Source organism: Peromyscus eremicus, chromosome 4 (assembly GCF_949786415.1).
Source record: "Peromyscus eremicus chromosome 4, PerEre_H2_v1, whole genome shotgun sequence".
Classification (NCBI taxonomy): domain Eukaryota; kingdom Metazoa; phylum Chordata; class Mammalia; order Rodentia; family Cricetidae; genus Peromyscus; species Peromyscus eremicus.
In genome coordinates, this window is record NC_081419.1 from 13,499,641 (window position 1) to 13,515,268 (window position 15,628).

A 15,628-nucleotide genomic window follows, 5' to 3' on the forward strand; every position below is an offset into this window, starting at 1 on the left:
GCTAAAGATGTTGAGCATTTCCTCTTGTTATTGGAAAGGCTATCTTTGATTTTATGTTTAGCAGTTTTCCTGGTTGCATTGTTGTCGAATTTTGGGTCTATACACATGTGACCTTATGAGATGATAATGTTGTAAATAGATAAGTGTGTAGTGATTTGTTGCTCAGCAATGAAAAAATTAGTTATGAATAAGCTAGGCATTGTGGCTCATGACTAAAATCCCAACACATGGTAAGAAGTAAGAGGTTCAATTCAAGGCCAGCCTCAGCTACCTAGTAAATTCAAGGCCAGCCTGGGCTACAGTATACCCTGCCTCAAAACCCCAAAACAAAAAAATTAGTTATCAGTAGTAATCAGAGACAACGGTTTGTAGTAATCTGCAGCTTAAGTGGCAAAGCACAGGAGTACCATGTAATTGATAAGCCAATTTTGATAAAATCTTGGTAGGCAAATGTTCCTGCTCCTTTAATCTTTGCAACTTTTGTACATTTGAAATTATTTTAAATGAAAAGTTTCAAAAAAAAGGTTAGTGAAAAGGTTAGTGACTGTCTTTTGGGGTGATTTCAGTTGTTTTGGTGAACTCTTTGCTGGGGATAAAAGATCGGCATGGTTCCATTGAATAAGAGCTCATTGCTAGCCTCCACAGTAGGTCCCCCACACTAGGCTAAGTGCCTCACATATCTGGTATAGTGGGAATTAACAAGGCAATTCCATGTAGTTTATTTGGTAGTTAAAAGAGGTTTATTTCAAGGTAACTTACAGCCAGTAAAGGGGTCAGTTACAGGATCCAGGAGAGGTGAGGTGCAGTCCAGCGTGGTTCTCTGGAGAACTCTGCAATCCAGCATCTAGGATCACGAGGAACCAAGAGGGGTCCCGTCTTGGCCATGCCCCATGGGGCAGATCATAGGCAGGTGGCAGTTACATGCTGCCTCACTAGGGGCAGTGCTTCAAGGTCAAAGCTGGAACAGCTACCCACTACAATTTGGACTCACTTAAGTGTCACAACAAAGCTGGGAGTAAGTACTTTCCCCATCCTCTGCATTGCTATGAGTTGAACCCAGGGCCTCATGCACACCAGGCAAGCATTCTGTCTCTGAGCTACACCCCAAGTCAGTAAGCACCTTCATTATCCCCACTCAATAGCTGAGTATACTGAGCCTGTCCAAGTTTATATATTCCTGTTCACAGTGACGGACTCTGGACCCATACTCTCTGCATGGTCCTTTATCAACAGTCTATGTGTCATTTTAGATTGATACTATGTCTCTTACCTCTCTTGAATCTGGCTTGTTTTTGTTTAGGAATTTATAATATTTTGTACTTTAGCAAAAAAGGATGAAAAAATAGAAAAATGACAAACAATATGGAAGCAAACTTTCTCCAAGGATGTAAAGTTACTTTGTTTTGTTTAACTTTTGTTAACAGCAAGCTCTCTATCTGAATTCCTGAGGAAGCAAAGTAGTACCAAGCTAAGAGAATGGGCTTTGGATTCAGTGTCGCTGCACAGATACGTGACTGATGGAGTTCAGTCCCTCTGAGCTTGTCTTTCCATCTGTGAATAGAGAATATTTAAAGCAATTACCACTAGGCATGGTGGCACATACCAGTCATCCCTGCACTTGAAAGGTTGAGGTAGGAGGATCATGAGTTGAAAGCCAGCCTGGGCCACATAGTAACACTCTGTCTCAAATCAAACACACAGACAAACAAAACAGCTGCCCCAAAAATTAACATAAAACTTTTAGTTCATTGCCTAGCCATTCACAGGGGCACAGGGAATTGCAGATATATTTCTAGGAAACACGTCATCTTACTAAAGCATATCATTTTCTTCGTCCCAAACTTAAAAAAAAAAAAAAACCTTCAGTAGTTTGTAATAAAATATAAATTCCTCAGCATGGAATCAGAAACAAACACAAAACCTCTCCAGAGCTCTGTGGTCTCCAGGCACCACTTCCAGTCTCCAATACTCTCTGGTGGCTCCCAGTCACCTCTCAGGCCCCCTCCTTAGGAACTTTCTCCTAGTCTGCTTCCACATGGATCACCTTCCCTTGATCTCCCACAGCACAGTCATAGTGTGTTTTCTTCTGGATGCCTGCATCATGTCACTCCAGCTCAGTTCAGTGTGAACTTTGTTTCCTCTTGTCCTGTATTTGACTACTTCCTCTTCCTTCTGCATGGAGCATTCCCTGAAGAGTGGTAAACCAGGCAGTCTTCCTAGACACCCACCCTGCCTGGAATAATTCCTATCTGATAGGAATCCACAACAGCTCCAACATTTTTAGCTGCATTTTGCTTATAGAGGGGCCAACAGGAAAGAGCTGGGAAACAATAGCTGGATTCCTTCCTTCCTTTTGCCTTTTACCAAAGCAGCAACAGAGAAGGGGCTCCTGGGTCTCTGGATGCTTAGCTATCCTCCTTTAGCCAGCTCTTAGCCAAAGAAGAAATAGAAATCCACCTGTATCAGAGACCAGCCAGCGCCCCTTCCTCCTCCGAGTCAACGGATATTGAATCAAGCTGCCACCACTTACCTCAAAGACCCACAAAGCAGCCAACTCATTACCTGGGCATAGAAAATCAAGAGGGTGAGACCAAAGATGGGCAGCTGAGGGGCTGCCTTCTTTGGGAGGAGGCGGTGAGCCATGTTGCCTCCCATTGCTCATTATTTATACTACTCCCTGACAGTGAAATTGGGAGCCAGATGTCAGCTTCCAGGTGTTTCTAATGGCTACAGCTGGCTGCGCTTAGCTCACCTTTCATGGTTTAGTGAAAATAGTCTCAAATGCCATCCCATATGCTGCAAGTAGTTGAGCTACTTCCCAAGGACCTTGAGAACTCTTGCACAAGGGCACAAGACAGAGTCCATGCCCCTCTCCCTCTCTCTGCTGCCACTTTCTGAATCTCCCCACTTCTGCCTCCTGCATGTCATCACCCTCCGGCATAACCCAACTACATACTGGACTCTTCCACGAACTCCCAGTCCTTAGGGGGCCACCATTCAGGGCTTTGTTGTGAATGTGAATACTTGAGCGATGATGATGATGATGGTGGTGGTGGTGGTGTGTGTGTGTGTGTGTGTCTTAGTTAGGTTTTCTATTTCTTTGAAGAGACACCATGACCATGGCAACTCACATAAAAGAAAACATTTAATTGGGGTGGCTCTTTTATGGCTCAGAGATTCAGTTCATTATCGTCATGGTGGAACATGGCAGCACACAGGCAGCCATGGTGCTGGAGAAATAACTGAGAGTCCTACATCTTGCAGGCAACAGGAAATGAACTTAAATGCCAGGCAGTATCCTGAGCAAAAGAGACCTCAAAGCCTGCCCCCACAGAGGCACATTTCCTTCAACAAGGGCACACCTACTTCAACAAAGCCACACCTCCTAATAGTGTCACTCCTTATGAGCTTATGGGGGCCAATTTCATTCAAACTAACACTGTGTGTGTGTGTGTGTGTGTGTGTGTGTGTGTGTGTGTGTGTAATTCTGTATGTGTGATATGTGTACATGGTATGGCATATGTGTATGAGTGGTGTGACATGAGTGAGTAAAGCATGGTATGTTTATGTGTATGGTATGTATGGATGTTGTATATGTGATATGGTGTGGTATGTATGTGTAGTTTTATGCATGTGTGTGATTTATACAATTCAGTATATATATGTAATATATATATATGGTGTCTATGTTTGTGCGCATGTGTTTGATGTCATACATTTGTGTGTGGTGTGGTATGTATGTGTGTGGTGAGGGTAGTATGGTATATGTGTATGGTAATGAGATGTGTGTGTGTGGTATAGCACACGTGTGTGCTAGTTTCCTAGCTATAGTAATTAAGTACCACAAACTGAGTGATCTAGTCAAGCAGAATGCATTGCCTTGTGGTTTGGGAAGCATCTGGAAATAAGGTGTTAGCAGAGCTATGCTCTTGAGGCTCTGTTCCAGGTCTTTTCTCTATCTTCTAGTAGCTCCTTGGTTTGCAATGGCATAACTCCAATCCTCACATGTCATTCCCTCCTGTGTGCCTTTGTCCAAAAGTCTTCTTCTTCTAAGGCAACAGTCATATTGGATCATAGGTTCACCCTATTTCCCAAGGACCTCATCTTAACTCCATCTGCAAATATCCTGTTATCAAAAAAGTGTATATTCAGAGTCACTGAGCACTAGGATATCACCATAGGAACCCTGAGGGACAACTCCACCCACAGTTGTGTGTTTTCATGTGTCTGTTAGGGTTAGGGGTTGCATTAGTTACTTCCACGTTACTGTGAACAGACACCTGACACAACACAGACAACTTCAATGAGAAAAGACTCACTTGGGCTACGGTTCCAGGATGGGGTTCAGTCCATAGACACTTGGCTTCCTGAGTATGTACTAGAGTGAGGCAGAACATGGAAATGGAGATGGCAAAGGAGCTTTTTCACCATGTATCAGGGGGAAGTGCTGGGGAAGGGAGGCCTGGGGTAAAATATGGCTCTCAAGGACGCACCCTCAGTGACCCTCAGTACTCTCTCACTGAACTTGGCCCTCAATTCATATTCTTAAAAGTGGCCAAGGACTAAATAGATTTGTCATTTGTATGCAGACTATCTGATTCTCCTGAGAGATATTACACCTTTTTGCATTTCCACCAACACTATTGAGAACACCTGTTTCTGCATAGACTTGCTAAGAACATCAGTTGATAAACTTAATTTTAGATGTGTGCCCTTTCTTTATATTTTTTGCAGTTTCATTAGAATATAACTGACACACAATAATATACTGTCACAATTTCATGAGCTTTGCCATGTGCATATAGCTTTGCAATTATTATTTACAATCAAATAAATTTATCCATCTGGCCCCAAAGTGCCCCATCTTCTTTATAATTTATTTTCCCCTCCATACTCCATCCCCCAGCTCAGGAGTTGTCAAAATTTTTGGTTCTTCTACACCCTTGTCCCCAGGTTTCAGGGAATACCTCCTACCATTACAGAGTAAACTAAAAGAGGAGAAAATGGATTGTGAGATCAGGGGGTAAAGGGAAGATTACCCTGAATATACAGTGAAGAGATGTCCCAGCTTTGACCTGCTGCAGGTTAGACTGAAGACCTCAGGATGGCGATCAAGGCTGAAATCAGCACAAAGATTAATTCTCAAATGTTTTGATTGGAGGGCTGGACAGATGGCTCAGTGATTGAGAGCATATACTACTTTCCCAGAGGACCTGAGTTTAGTTCCCAGCACCCACATCAAGTACCTCACAACTGTCTGTAACTCCAGCTCCAAAAGATTCAGCCTCATTTCTGGCCTCTGTCATGGACCACATACATATACCCACATACAGACACACAGCTACCTACATAAGTATTAAACATAAAATAAATCTTTCAACAACAACAGCAGTTAAGTTTGGGCTGTACAAGTTTAGACTCAAACCAACAGTGAAGGAGTGTTTCCCTTGCTTGACATCAGTGTTTTTGATCTTACCCATTCTGACAAGTGTAAGATGGTATCTCAGAGTCTTTTTTATTTGCATTTCCCTGATGACTAAGGATGATGAGCAATTCCTTAAATGTCTTTTGGCCATTGAGATTCTTCTGTTGAGAACTCTCTGTTTAGCTCTGTAGCCCATTTTTTAACTGGATTATTTGGTATTTTGATGTCTAGTTTCTTGAGTTCTTTATATATTTTAGAGAACATCCATCCCTTTGTCAGATGTGGGGTTGGTAAGACCTTTTACCATTCTGTAGGCTCTTGTTTTGTCTTATTTGCCATGTCCTTTACTTTACAGAAGCTTTTCAGTTTCAGGAGGTCCCATTTATTAATCGTTGCTCTGAGTGTCTGTGCTACTGCATTATATTTAGGAAGTGGTCTCCTGTGCCAGTGTGTTCAAAGCTACTTCCTACTTTCTCTTCTGTCAGGTTCAGTGTAACTGGATTTATGTTGAGGTTGTTGATCTACTTGTACTTGAGTTTTGTCTTTTCCCAACCTTTTACTCTGAAGTAGTGTCTGTCTTTGAAGTTGAGGTACGCTTCTTGTATGCAGCAGAAAGAAGGATCCTGTTTTCATATCCATTCTGTTAGCCTGTGTCTTTTTATAAGCAAATTGAGTCCATTGATATTAATAGATATTAATGACCAGTGATTGTTAATTCCTGTTATTTTTTGGTGGTAGTGTTGTGTGTTTCCCTTTTTTTTTTCCAGAGCTGAGGAACGAACCCAGGGCCTTCTTTGGGATTTGCTGCAGTGGGATTATCGCCTGTGTTTTCATAGGTGCATGTAACTTCCTTAAATTGGAGTTTCCCTTCTAATGCTTTCTGTAGGGCTGGATTCTGTAGGTGTTGTTTAAGTCTGGTTTTGTCATAGAATATCTTGTGTACTCTGTCTATGGTGATTGAAAGTTTTGCTGGGTGTAATAGTCTGGGCTGGCATCCACAGTCTCGTAGTGTCTATATAACATCTGTCTAGGACCTTCTGGCTTTCAGAATCTCCAGTGAGAAGTCAGGTGTTATTCTGATGGTTTTGCCTTTATAAGTCACTTGGCCTTTTCCCTCTGCTGCTCTTAGTATTCTTTGTTTATCTGTATGTTTAGTGGTTTGAATATTATGTGCCGAGGGGACTTTTTTGGAGGGTGTAGTCTATTTGGTATTCTGTTAGCTTCTTGTATCTTCATAGGCATTTCCTTCTTTAAGTAAGAAAGTTTTCTTCTATGATATTGTTGAATATATTTTCTGTGCCTTTGAGTTGGTATTCTTCTCCTTCTTCTATCCCTATTATTCTTAGGTTTGGCCTTTTCATAGTGTCCCAGCTTTCCTAGACATTTTGTGTTATATGACTTTTTTGACTTCAATGTTTTCTTTGACTGGTGAATCTATTTCCTCTATTGTATCCTCCACATCAGAGATTCTCTCTTCTATCTCATATTCTGTTGGTTTTGCATTCCCAGCATTCCTTCATTTGTGTCTTCTTCATTGCTTCTATTTCAATTTTCAGGTCTTGAACTGTTTCCTTCACCTGTTTAATTGCTTTTTCTTGGTTTTCTTGGCTTTCTTTAAGGGATTTATTGATTTCTTCTATTTTTTGTTTGTCTTTTCCTAGAGGCAGGACTTTCTGGCTTTTTTTTTTTCCTAACTAATTCCCCCTTTTAAGAAATCCTAATTTCTTAAAAGCCTCACCAAATCTGCTGACAATGGCAATTCAGATGATGGTGAAGTGAGGCAGCTGCCTAGTATGGCAGCAGCCCGAGGAGGGAGCTTCAGGGAAAGCCACAACTCACCCACTGGTAGAGGAAAGAAGACAAAGAGCCAGCTGTGTGCATGGGAGGATGTGCAAAAGCAGCTAACTCCTATGGCTTTTGGAACCCAAAAGCCTGTGGAGTCTGCTGCAGAGAGGCTACAGAAAAGAATCCCAGACTTTCTCAGAGGACTTGGGGAAGAAAAGGAAAATCTAGTTGTGAGGGTAGTGACTCCAGCCACGTGTAGCCCTGGCCTGAGCCAGTGGCTGCAAAGCCTCAGGCAAACGGCTTTTTCATGAATTTGTGCCCCACAGGTTGGGCGCCTGATGTTTTATGAATTCTAATTGGTCTTAATAATAAAAAGCCAGATATCAATATCAGGATAAATGCTGAAAGATCAGTAAAGGAGCCAGCCACTAGAGAAACTTCTTACCTCTACTGAGGCCTCAGGCCAAAGGAGAGGGAGGTTAGTTTTGTTTTGTTCTTTTTTTTTTTGTTCTGTTATCAGGGATGAAACCTAGAACCTGCTGCATGCTTGGCAGGCACTCAACCAGCTGTAGTACACCACCAGCCCTCTTCTAACATTTTGTTAGATGAAATCTAAGTTGCCTAGGGTGGCCTTGACCACACACCTTAAACTCCAGTGTAGCTGGGATTACAGGCCTGTACTACAAAATCTTCCATAGGTGAAGCTGAAGAACCACACAGTCAAAAAATCAAGCAGGAGCGAGGAAGCAGGCTCTCTGTTGATCCTACGTGGCTGTACATCTTTTTTTTTCTCCTTTTTTATTAAATTTTTTTCATTTGTTTTACATACCAACCACAGTTTCTCCTCCCTCCTCTCTTCCCATTGCCTCCTACCACCTCCTCTCTAAACCCCTCCACCCATTCCTCCTCCATTCAGAAAGAGGCAGGCTTCCCATGGAAGTCAACAAAGTATCTCATATCACCTTAAGGCAGGACTAAGCTCCTCCCCCTCCATCAGGGCTGGGCTAGGCATGGGAACATGAGGAATTGGGTTGGTCGGATTGGGAACAGATGGAGGGAGAGAGTGATGAAAGAGATATCTTGATAGAAGAAGTCATTTGGGGTTTAGGGAGAAACCTGGTGCCAGGGAGAAACCTGGTGCCAGGGAAACTCCCAGGCATTCACAAAGATAACCCCAGCTAAGACTCCTAGCAATAGTGGGGAGGGTGCCTGAACTGGCCTTCTCCTGTAATCAGATTGGTGACTACCCTAATTGTCAACAGAGATACTCTATCTAGTAACTGATGGGAGCAGATGCAGAGATCCACAGCCAAGTACTGGCTGAGCTCCGGGAGTCCTCCTGAAGAGAGGGAGGAGGATGAGCAAAGGGTGGTGGGGGCGCATCAGTATCATGACTGGGGAACCCACAGAGACAGCTAACCTGAGCTAATGGAGCTCAGGACTCTGGACCAACAGCTAGGGAGCCTGCATGGGACTGACCTAGGCCCTCTGCATGTGTGTGACAGTTGTGTAGCTTGGTCTGTTTGTGGGGCCTCTAGCAGTGGGATCAGGACCTGTCCCTGGCACATAAACTGTGGCTCAGTTTGCCTTTACACTAGCTCCACTAGGGAATGAAAAGCTACCACCCTGCACCTCCTCTTCTCCTCCTCCCGAGCCCACAGACATCTGTGGAGACACTTCTGAATGCACGAGGAAAAATCAACTCAAAATCAAAGAGTCATGAATATGAGATGTTCCTGGCAGCGCTTGTCCACGGTGCATCTTACATCTTCACTGCAGCCTTGGTTCTGAACATGGGCATGCACAACTTGAAGTGCACTTAATTTGTCATACCATGCAGCACCAGAAAACACTGCCTGAAACACAGCAGCTCATCCGAGACTATTCTATTAGAAATTGTAGTATGGCTTTACTTTCTCTTTGTAGAAACATAGTGGTTTGATTATAGAAAACCGAGACATTTAATACTTTCCTACCATCATTTCTCGATGGAGATTAGTATGTTAGTTAGAATGTTCCACTAAAAGAATGCTATTTGAGTTGCTTATGAGTTTCATAAGCAGTTGTTAGATGAAGTTTGGCTTGAGATACGGACAGAATTTGTAAGAACTTCTGAAATAGTCTTGAGCATAGGATACTGTCTGGGTGACTTTCCCAGGCTGCAGAGTGTGTCTGCTTGGCTTCCTAAGTGTAAACTCTTACTTTCCCGCAAAGATCTCCCGTTCTACCATCTTCTGGAATAGATGCTTTTGTGGCAAAAAGGCCACTAGGTTTTTCCATTTTGTGTAATTTTTTTTTCTTTTTATGTACCTTTTCTTGTTCCTGTCTGGATTGGCTCTTTGTCCGTATATCAGAATATATCTATTTGGCCATTCTACCCTAGTTTTTCCTAGGAAATTAAAGGCTTTATTTTAAAATAATTTTCTTCTGTACTTTATCTGAAATATGTTTTTAAACCATCGGCTTGGTTCTCTCAATCTTTGAAATTCTACCAAGGAAGACCGAGCACGTGGATACCATCTCCTTTGCTTCTACTGCTATCATGTATACAGAGATAAACTTGAATTCATTTCTGATGGTCCTCCAATCAATCAGCCAAGTCCTGAGGGAGGTTTTTCAACAGCCATTTGCCTTCAGCTTCTTAAATGTTAAAGTGGAATAAGACTGTCCTTGACCAGGGAGGTCAAGAACAGTTAACTGTTGCCACTACAGAAGTATAGTTTCTGCAGACATATAGGGCAGTTTTGTGGAAGGCTCTAAGTTTCCTGGCAGTCATTCTTTTCTGTATGCATTTTGAGCCATTTTATTTCCTTTCTAGAACCCAGCTCTATTCATTCCTGACTTGGAACTCTGCAGTTAAGTTTCAGATGTCTTCAGTGACTGATTTCTTTATCTTCCTCCCTGCTTCATTTCAAACATCCTAGAGAAAGACAATTTATGCATCACCTTTAGGTGTGACCAAATGTAGATGTCTACAATCTCTTTGCTTGTTTGGTTTTGTTGTTGTCCTTATTGTTCACTAACTCATTTGATTTTTTAAAAAATTCAACATTTTTTTCTTCCTTCCTTCCTTCATTTCCTTCTACTTTTGATATTTTTGAGACAGAGTCACTATGCAGCTCTGGCTATCCTGGAACTCACTACATAGACCAGACTGGCCTCCAACTCACAGAGATCCACCACCTGTGTCTGCCTCTAGAGTGATGGGACTAAAGGCATGTATCACTACACCCAGCTTTTCTTTTCTTCTTTAAGAAAAGGTTTTACTCTGGATCCCAGGCTGGTCTGAAATCCACCAGGTAGCACAGTCCAACATCAATCTTCCTTTACTCCTGTAAGAAAAATGAGACAGAGAAGTAGAGACTCCATCCCAACAGAGAGACTGCTTTATTAGAACAGCGAGGGGACTCAGCCTTTCTGCAGAATAAACAGTATACTAAGAGAGGCTGAAGGACATGTGTTTGTGTGTGCGTGTGTGTGTGTGTGTGTGTGTGTGTGTGTGTGTGTGTGTGTGTGTGGTGTGTATGTGTATGGTGTATATGTGCGTGTGTGTGTGTGTGTGTGTGTGTGTGTGTGTGTGTGTGTATGTACTTTGTTTTTATGGGTTTCTTAGTTAAGAGTTGTTTTGACTGTCAGAAGAAACTTTGGACTTTTGAACAATGTTGGAACTGTTAAGATTAGGGAGGCTTTTAAGATGGATTTTTGCATTGTACAATGAACATGAGATTTTAGTAGCCAGGAGTGGGGTGTTAGAATTTAACATAATGTGTTTGAGTGTCATGTTGACAAGGAGTAAACTTGAGATGGATCATGTTTATTGTCAACTTAGCTGGATTTAGAGTCACCTAGGAGATACACCTTTGGAGATGTTTGGTAGACTGTTCCAGAGAGGCTAAACTGAGAAAATTAAGTCTCACTCATGGGTTAGGTATCACTCAATGTCCTGAAATCACAGACTGAATAAACATGAAAAAAGTAGAAATCCAGCTGAGTACCAGCTCTCCTTGCTCTCTGCAATGGGAGGTGAGAAATCACAGTGCGTGCTGCTTCTGCTTTTTGCATTCTCTGCCATAGTGTACTGTAAGCTCAAATCATGAGCCTCCGAAAAAACCTTTCCTCCTTTACATAGCTTCTCACTACGTATTTGGTCACCACAAAGAGAGAAGAAACATCTTTGCAAACTTGGGGACTCAGTAGATTATTTCATTTCAGATTTTTCATATGGGAAATGACATCAGTTCTTGCTCTACTTCCTTCACTGGGTTCACCTAGACTACTGGTGATATGGTTGGAGATTGTTTGTTTGTTTGTTTGTTTGTTTGAGACAAAGCTATACTCTGTAGCCCAGGTTGGCCTGGAATTTACTATATTGCCTAGGCTATCCTTTAATTCATGAGCATCTTGCCTCCAGAGTTCCAAGTGATGAGATTGCAAGTATGAGCTACCATTTCTGGTTAGGTATTAGGAACTGAGCCTTTTGTGATCTCTGGAAACTTGTTTAAGACAAGAGGTTATAAATGCATTGTTTTATTTTGTCTTGTTTTGTTTTGTTCTTTGTTAGACAAAGATCAGGCTGCTTTACAAAGTCATCAAATTATACAAAAGCTCAGTATTTCCAACTTTGCTGGCCAGATGGTCTCTCTCTCTCTCTCTCTCTCTCTCTCTCTCTCTCTCTCTCTCATCAGCCCTTCTATAGCATCCCTAAAGCAGCCATAGATGATATGTTAACAAGGACACAACTATTTCCTAATAAAAATTTAACAAAAGAAGCAATGGTCCAGATTTTGCACATGAACTTCCCAGCCCCAGGCCTAGAGCTCTGTATTTTGAAACTATTTTATTTTTATAAAACACTTGAAAGGATCCACAAAAACATGGCCATGGTCCATACATTGATACTGTAAACCATCATCTGTAATACACTGCTTTGGTAGAGTGGTCGGCATAAGAGTCCGGTCCACCCCAAAAGCCTTCCTTCATGCAGTGAGCTTTTCCAAGCAGAGATCAAGGCTGGCTGCCTCCTCAGTACTGTTTGCGTCCTGAATGGTATCCTGAGATGAGAACCGGCTGTGACAGATCCTCTTCCTGTCAACACAGGCCCTGCACATCATCTTACCTCCTATTCCCTCAACACTGAGAACATCTGTTGTGGAGGAGAACTCAGAAATGAAAAGGGACTTCAATGACTGGGAAAAGATGAACCCCAGTACTGCTGGGTCAGATATTTGGAAAAGTCCACATCAGAGACAAAGCACAATACTGGAAGTCGGCACTGGCTAGTGCTGTGCCTGGTTTCAGTTCTTCACCACAGACTTTTCATCAGCTTCCCCAGCTGACGAATTTGACAAGAGAAGTCCTGGAAGGTGAAAGAAAGTTTTGCTACATGTACCCAACAGCTCGGGTGATAGACATGAATCATTTCCACCCAGAGGTTTGAGGCCTTGGGCTCATCCACAGAGACAGCTCTATATTCTTCTGATGCATCTTTCACCATCCATTCCGCCCAAACAGGTGGTGGGGCCCAATGGTGGAAGGAAGGGCTTTCTGAGGCCAGGTTGGAATTTTCATGGAGGAAGAGACTTGAGTGTCAGCTCAAAGATGGCAATGAAAGGAGGCTTTGGGTCACATGACTGTCCAATGTGTGGACTGTGAAGGGTAAGATCTGCAGTTTGTCACAGGCTAACCTTGTGGCTAGTGCACCTCTGTTTTACAATGTTTACATTGTATGTTATTGTTGTCTTTCTGCTATTTGTGTCTTGTTTCACCCTCCTAAATCCCGGGAAAATCCCACTTGATTGTCTTCATTATCTCTTCCTAGAGACCCAGCCAGAAATCCTCTAGAGACAGGCCCAAGCCAGCCCTCTGTGACCTTCACTCACTCAAGTGAGGTTCCAGGGTGGAGCATGGGCGTGGCTAAGGGGTGAGAGGATAAGGGATGGGTCAGGCTAGGGACCTCTAAGGGTGCTGGGTGAGCTAGGGTTTTTCTTTTGCAAAGATTAATCCTATCAGGAGAGAATAAGAAAGATGAGCTAAAAGTGGGCCTTTGCAGAAAGGGGCAGAAAAAGTATATCTAGTAAATGCAATCCAGTGCAGGGAAGGCAGGCTTGGAGCTCAGGAACCCTCTGAACATTGATCTTTTGAAGGAGCCAACAACCTGACCTTCTCTCAGCTCTGCTGAAAGGCAAAAACATGTTCACCAGAGGGTGCCCCTGAGTGTTCACTGCCACCATCTTAGAGCCAGAACCTTGATATGCTGCCTTGTGTACCTTACAACAGCTCGGGAAGAAATTATTAATATGTCAATGTCCAGGTGGTAAAATTAGCCGGGGGTGGGGGTGGGGGTGGTTTGAAAGAAAATGGCCCCATAGGCTCATAGGGAGTGGCACTATTAGGTGTGGCCTAGTTGGAGTGAATGTGGCCTCGTTGGAGGAAGTGCTTCACTAGTGGGTGGGATTTAGGTCTCAGAAGCTCAAGCCGGTTCACTTCCTGCTGCCTGTGGATTGCAGCAGGAATCTTAAAAGTTCTTATTAATAAAAACAAACCTGAGGCAGGTATTGGGGTGAATGCTGGAAGATCAGAGAAGGAGAACAAGCCACAGCTACCTCACCTCGCCGGTTTCTCAGCTGATCCTGTTTCCTCAGACTGGAAGCCTCTGAGTCCTCATCCAAATGGATCTCAGCTGAACTGTTGCTCAGAAGCCTGAATGCTTAACCAGCCAAAAGCTTATAGTTTCTGGTCTTCATGCCTTATATATCTTTCTGTTTTTGCCATCACTCCCTGGGATTAAAGGCTCACTTCTTGGGATTAAAGGCGTGTGTCACCATGCCTGGCTGTTTCCAATGTGACCTTGAACTCAGAGATCCAGAGGGATTTCTACCTCTGGAGTGCTAGGATTAAAGGTGTGAGTGCCACCATTTTCTAGACTTTGTATCTAGTGGCTGTTCTGTCTCTGACCCCAGATAAGTTTATTAGGGTGCACAATATTTTGGGGAACACTATACCACCACAGTGGATCAAGATGTACAACTCTCAACTCCTCCAGCACCATATCTGCCTTCATGCCACCATGCTTTCCACCAGAATGATAATGGATTAAACCTCTGAATGATAAGTCACTCCAATTAAATGTTTTCCTTTACAAGAGTTGCCATGGTCAAGGTGTTTCTTCACCTTGTAAAGTATAATCCTAACTAAGACAAAGGATTACTTGACCCAGCTGATATGTTAAGAATGTCTGTTTTGGAAGACAACTGTCACAGGATTATGTGGAAAACACCAAATCTCATTTCTTCCCAGATCAAATGAAGCAGTGAGGACCAAAGGAGATAGGAGCATAAGGGTGAGCTTCTCCTTAGAATTCCTGTATGGGGAGGCTGCTGTCATTGCTCCACTATTGTGTCCCTAGTGGCAGCCACTGCTGCTGCTGCTGCTGCTGCTTTTAATTTTAGTTGCAGGGTTGTTGGCTCCTGAGTAGTATTGTGCCGTGCCTGCATGGCAATTGGGCCCAAAACCTGGCGAGGGAAGTCAGGATGAACACAGCACACACCAGTCAAGTTGCAAGCATCAGGACTTGCTTTATTCTTTCTTCCCCATCTTATATACCCTTTCAGGAGGAATAAACAAAATTGTTTATCAAGCACCCAGGGTCAAGGAATGGTCAGCATGCCCCAGGAAGCCACAGCTGCCAAACCATGAGATATACCAAGCAGCAAAACATCCGCAGAACAGCCTGACCTCAGTGCACTCAGAACAGGGGAGGTGGGGGCAATCTTAGAGGGGTCAGAGCCATTCTGATCCCAACAGTATTGTTCCCCACCTGGGTGGAATCCACTTCACCTACCTGTTGGATCTGTTCTGATACCTCCTTGTCAGTGTTGTGATCTCTATGACGTGAAGTTTCTCAAAATGTAGCTTTCAGACCAGCAGCAGTAACAGCTCTTAGGAGTGTATTGAGAATATAAATTCTAATTCCCCAACATGGACCATGGACCTCCTGCATCAGAAACTCTTGGGTTGAGACTCAAGGGTCTGTTTTACATATGAGCTTCTAGGTTATAGTGATACACACGGAAGTCCAAAAATACTGCCCTATAGGAAATAGTAATAATCACCAGAGCCTGAAAAGCATGTGTGCCTCAACATTTGGAAGAAAGTTTGAAGAAGAGAGTAGGGGCCAGAGAGTGACAGTACTAATACTAATACTATACAGGCTCATGATAGTGAGGGTCCGGTTAGGATATGGTGGCTAAAAAACAAAGTGAAGGTAAGAGCAGATTTAAGACACACTACTTAGGAGGTAGAAAACACAGTACTGTACTACCAGGGCAATGTCTGGTCTCAAATTAGACCAGCTGAATACGACCTAAGAGGTATGTGAGACCTAGGCATTCATGGTTTGTATATATCACATTCTCAGTA